Here is a 6,061-nt window from a genome sequence, read left to right as displayed (position 1 = left end):
AAGGATCACTGTCCACACTGGTTTCAACCTTTATCTGAGATTCCATCAGTGGGAGCTAGATCCATGAATACACTGAAAGCTAAATCAATACAGAAGCCATATTTTCCATATAGTAAAATAGTATATTATTGTATTATCATCTCTGGATAAGAGAGAGCTAATAAATATTTCTGCTTGATCAGAAAGTATAGTATATTTCACAAGAAATTACGTGCTCTTTTAATCCTTTACTCAGGGGAGCCCCCTTTCGAAGACTCAACACTCAGGGGCTACCCTGAAGTCGAATCTTCAAAATTCATGTCATCAGAATTCAAGGAGAACCGGCCTACCAGTCTGGAACTCAGAGCGTTGGGCACCAAGCGATAGAACCCCCCTTTTGAAGATTTAACACTCAGGGGCTATCCTGAGTGTCGAGTCATCAAAATTCAAGGAGAACTGGCCTACCAGTCTGGAATACAGGGGGTTGGGCACCGTAGGCACCGTAGAGCCGCCTAGTATATATATAAAATAAAACAAAATCCTTTGCCCATCCATGGTAGTAATAATAATAGTAAAAATAATAATTTCCAAAAGAAATTCTAATGAGTTATTTCATTGTGCAGCCAATAACAGTAGAATGATAGATAATAAAAAAAATTGCTCAATGCAGATTTTTGAGACTCAACAAGGCCAAGTCTAGCCTACATATTGAGTCAATTTAACAATTTTATTTGATAACTAAAATTTTTCTTTTTGAAAATAATTTGTTTGTAAATAATTTACATTTGCAAATAAATTTTAAATTTAATTCATTCTGTTTTATTTCATTATATTCTGTTTTATTTAATCACACTAAAATTTTTTATTGCACTCCATTTTATATATATATATATATATATATATATATGTGTGTGTGTGTGTGTATGTATTAAACACTTCATTTTACTTAAATGGCACACCCAAAATTTAAACTAAAGACCTAGAATTATTCTTGGCTATTATATAGATATCTTGATTATCTTTGTTTACACTGATATTTTTTGGAGTTTGAATAAACCTGTTTGAATAAATTTGCCAGCCTGACTGGCCGAGTAGTAACATATCTGCTCTCCAGCCAAAAGGCTGCAGGTTTGAATCATACTGTGGGCATGAATGTTTGTGATTGTCTGTGGAAAAACTAATTGTGCTGGTCGGCAGTAGATGGCGTTGGTGTAGTTGCGGTTAGTTGTAGTTGGTGGATTGAATGGTGGAGAGAGCTGTAGAGCAGGTGCCCTCCCTCGAGTCTATGGACTCCCGGAGGTGTCTATTAATAATAATAATAATAAAATGGAATGTGTTCTTATATTTCATTCAGGAAAAACAATAATAAAAAAATAGCTAACTATTTTCCCATTTTTATTTCTGTTTATAAAAATTATGTTTTATTGGCTAACTCACCTTCATTTGAGAAAGCCTCTTATTTCTCTTGTTACCAGACCCTAGTGATTCTTGATGAGAATCACTAGGGTCTTTTCTGTTCAAGGGCATGATGTCCCATCATTCTTCAGTTGCACTATGAAGGTGCTGTAGATCACTGCAACTTTCTTAAAAGAAAGCTTGAGTGATCAACAACCTAACAGAGTAATTGTTTGCATCTTAAACGCATGCCATCTTCCAGAATATAACGCACTGCTGTATGCTACATGATATTAAATAACAAGACTGGTTGCAAAAATGTGGTTTATTATTACAATTGTACAACTTAATTGTTATTCCCTTCTACATTCTCCCCTCCTCTCTCTATATACCGTTGCATATGAATTTTCCATTGTTGGAAGCAGTGCTGCAAGTCATCAGGTGTTATCTGCTTCAGTAGCACTGCTGTTTTCTCCTTTACCTCATCCACTGCAAGTCCGGCTGACAGTGGAGCGACTTGCAGGAGAAGATCATATGTGATAAGACATGGATTTTCCAGTACGATCCAGAAAAAAAAGAGACAATCAATGATGTACTGGAAAACTCCCACGTCATCGAGAATGAAAAAAGCACGAATAAGCAAGTCAAAACTGAAAGCAATGCTGATAATTTTTTTTTTTTTATATCAATGGCATGGTGATGGTTGAATGGGTACCAGAGGGTCAGACAGTTAACCAACCTTGAGATTCGGGCCAAGCTGAGAGTGAGGAAGAAGAGACCCAATCTGTGTAAGAACAATGCTTGGATTATCCATCAGGAAAATGCTCCATCCCCCAGTGCACTTTCCGTAAAGCAGTATCTGGCTGATAAGAAGATCCCAGTGTTGGACCATCCACCTTACTCACCAGACTTAGCTCTATGAGACTTTTACCTTTTTTCAAACTAGAAATCCACATTGAAGGGCACCCATTTCAGTCATTTTCCTTTACCCCATCAGTGGATGAAGTAAAGAAGAAAATGGTAGCACTACTGAAGTAGATAACACCTGATGACTTGCAGCACTGCTTCCAACAATGGAAAATTCGTATGGAACAGTGTATAGATAGAGGAGGGGAGTATGTTGAAAAGGATAACATATCAATCTGTATACAGATAACAATAGATAACGCACCTCGCACAAGCCTAAAATCATAAAAAAATATATAATAATAAAATTTTTAATTGACATGAGAGATGCCTGTGTATCTCAATAGAAGTGATATTCCAGTCCTCTGTGCTAGGAAATCCAAAGATAGACTTAAGTTTGAGTCTAGTTGCCAACTAGAGAACTTTTTCGAAACTTTTCTTCGACCAGTTCCCAAGTTAGTCAATCTCTGATATGGACAAACAGGTTTTTTTCTTCCAGAAATTCAAGAAAATTGACCTGAAGTACCTACACTACGTAAGAAAATAACGTATCCTGTTAGGGACCATGAGATGGCAGCACTTGTTTGCCAGTCACTTTGTCAGCTGCTACTTATAATTAGCTAATCTTGGGCTAGCTATCTCTGATTGGCTACCGGTGGAATCGAACTGCCCACTCAGTCTCCAAAAGTTACACAGGGCTAAAATGGCCTTGCCTACTCCCTATAAGGGAATAAAAGGCATTAGTTGATTGATTGGTTTGAGGTAATATCATCCCAATAAATTCACTGTGAGTAATTATTCCATATTCTGAAAATCTTTTAGAAAAAAATCAGCAAATCATTAAAAACAAATACCATCCTAAAACTACATTCAGACTTCCTGCAAAACATTTCAACATAATCATCTTCTATAAGAACAACCTCACCCCATCCTGCTTTCCTCTTGCACATCCAAGCATATACAAAATAAAACCTACTTACAACCTACCATGTATTGGAGTATCAGGAGATATAACAGAAGTCCAATGAAAGAGCATGAAAATGAAATAAACATCATCAGGCGCAAGAAATCTGAGGAAATCATACCAGAACATAGTTAATAAGAAATCTTGTTGACTATGTTCTTCTAGCATGTGCAGATTAGGATGATGACCACATAATAAAATTTTCGCTTGAGAAACACTTTAAAGAGTAAGCAGAATCTGTAATCAACTACAGTAGACTCACTATAACAAACCAGCTCAGTGATCCCTTGAAGTTTGCGATAGCGACAGTCAACTGTATCCACACCTCAATAAGAATGTAGTGTGTGAAATCAACCATGCCCACTCTTCCTCCTTCCAATCCAGCTACAAAATGAATCTAGGGCACATGACATTGTTTTAGAATTACAGCTGAAGCAGCTAAGACTTGGTGTCAGCATATTGTCTGTTAACTGTATGCTCTTCTGTCCAGATGAGTCTTCGGACTCCTTGGAGGTGTCAGGAATAATAATAATAACCCAAGCAAAAGCTTGGAGGAAAAATCCAAACTGCTACCTTCATATGAGATCTCTGCCTGCTTATTGCAACAACCACTCACATAACCACAAATAAGGTGCATTTTCTGGTTCTCTTCAAGGGGAGTACAATCCCCAGGAATGCCAGTTCCCTAGTTTCTTTGTTCTGTGAGAACAAATTGTAGCACTTCAGGCACATGTAGCATGTTGAATACTAAGGACTAGACTTTGAGAACAACAGATATCGCACCTCATAATCATTGCAACAGCTTACATACAGAGAGTAGGACACAGTTGTTGCTTCCAGACCAGGCATACCATTTAGACAATCCCCAAAATTTTTTCCTTCAATAATTTCAAACCAGACAGATACTCCACAACCTGGACCTGCAAAGGTTTAAGTTATTCATCGATGTCTTATCCATTCATGTGTTTGTGTAATTTGCCTTTTTTTTTTTTTTTAAATTAAATTATTTAAGCAATGAGTATAGCAACATGACTGTGTACTAAGGAACATGATGCTTAATGCATTTGATAGTTTTTCTCATTTCCACAATATATACAATGTTGTAGTTGTACTAGTGCTCTGTCTTCTGATATTAAAAGACTAATATTGAGGTGGCAAAACATTGAGTACAATCAGTTTTTAGTTTTTGCAAACCTATAATGCATTATATAGAGATAGTGGATATTAAAGATCCAACATTATTTCAAAGCCGAATGTATGTAGAAACTTTGACAGTTTCAAAACTTTGACCAGAGAGCTTATGAGAATAAAATCCTCAGCATTGGAATTGCCTTAGCTTGCACTACTTAAGACATCAGTGCTGCCCAAGCATCCATATATTTGCCTTTTATTAGTGCATTTGATAAAGGTTTCACTGGCCTGAGAGCTTAAACTGGTTAGTTCTCTTCATGAGAGAGAGAGCAAGAACTCTCATTCAGTAAAAAAAAAAATATCAGAGAGTTGTATTTTTCATAAGTAAACTCTCAATTGGTGCATAATAGTAATTATCAAAAGAAAGAGCCACGTGGCTTTATTTTGGCAATGTAAATTGCAGTGGCGAATTCTCCATGCTTGCTATGTTTGCTGCGCAAGCTCATTAATTGAGAAAGAAGTAATATTTATTTGTTAATAAATGCATGCATTTATATGCATTCCATTTAGGCTTTTATTTTTGTAGACAGAAGACCTTTTAAGTTTGCACGGCAATAATTGAGCTTTGCGTCGTGTATCAAAGGTAGCCAACGCTAGTCAAGCTACCTTGGCTTGCTCGGTGTGGGAGCCTCCAGATCCTTGCTTCAGCACTGTGATTTCATGTGCACGCATAGCCATTTCTGCTCCCTCTACGTCATCTCACCCTGTTGCTTAAACACAGGCCATATGCAGTCAAAGTAGCTTTAGCCAGTGAGCTTCAGCCAGCCTTTACAAGTGTATGTGTGTGTGTGTGTGTGTGTGTTGCTTTGGAAAATTAAGTTACAACCAACTTTTTATGATGATATTGACCAGTTCATAAAGAAGAACTGTAGGGTATAATTATAATTAAATGTACATAAATTTCTAAATACAGGTAACCCTTGTATAATGTGGTACTTATAAAATGCGGTTTCGATATAACGCAGTCTAAAATTGTAGTAACCCTTGTTGAACGCGGTACTTATACAACACAGTTCTGATAAAAACATGGTCTACAAATTGTAGTAACCCTTTATCTTTTCATATGTTTTTCACCGTGAGACTTAAAAATCAAATTTTATCTTTGTTAAATTTGTGTCTGCCTCTATCCCGCATGTAATTGTAAGTTGCGAATTTATATTAGGGGAAATACCCTTTAGCACGCATGTACCTCAATTGTTTACTGTATAAAACGTTTATTGTAGAAAATTGTCCTCATTTCTGCCAGGAAAGTGCATTAAAAATCATAAGTGTGTGTTCATCTCAAGCTGAGCACTTTGTTTTCTGGTGAGTTACATACAATATGTAATACTTGCTTTTTTATTTAAAAAAATTATTTTTATAGTAATGGGCCAGCCACAAATTGCAATGAAAGGGAAAAACCAACATTGAAAACAAAATTAATTTCTCTCGAAGAAAAATATTCAAAATCTTGGATTGGTTGAAAAATGGAGTTTTTGCAAGGACTTTGAATTTAAATGAATCAACAATTCAAATAATCAAACAAAATGAACATAAAATTCAAGAAAGTGTTTATTGCTGGGTCAACAATAAGTGCAAAATGCGTTGCTTGTGTACGCGATATTCTAATGGAAAAATGGAGAAATC

The sequence above is a fragment of the Typopeltis vanoorti genome, chromosome 1 (assembly GCF_054136105.1).
Source record: "Typopeltis vanoorti isolate ZY-2024b chromosome 1, IOZ_Tvanoo_1.0, whole genome shotgun sequence".
Classification (NCBI taxonomy): domain Eukaryota; kingdom Metazoa; phylum Arthropoda; class Arachnida; order Uropygi; family Thelyphonidae; genus Typopeltis; species Typopeltis vanoorti.
This window is presented reverse-complemented; position numbering follows the sequence as displayed.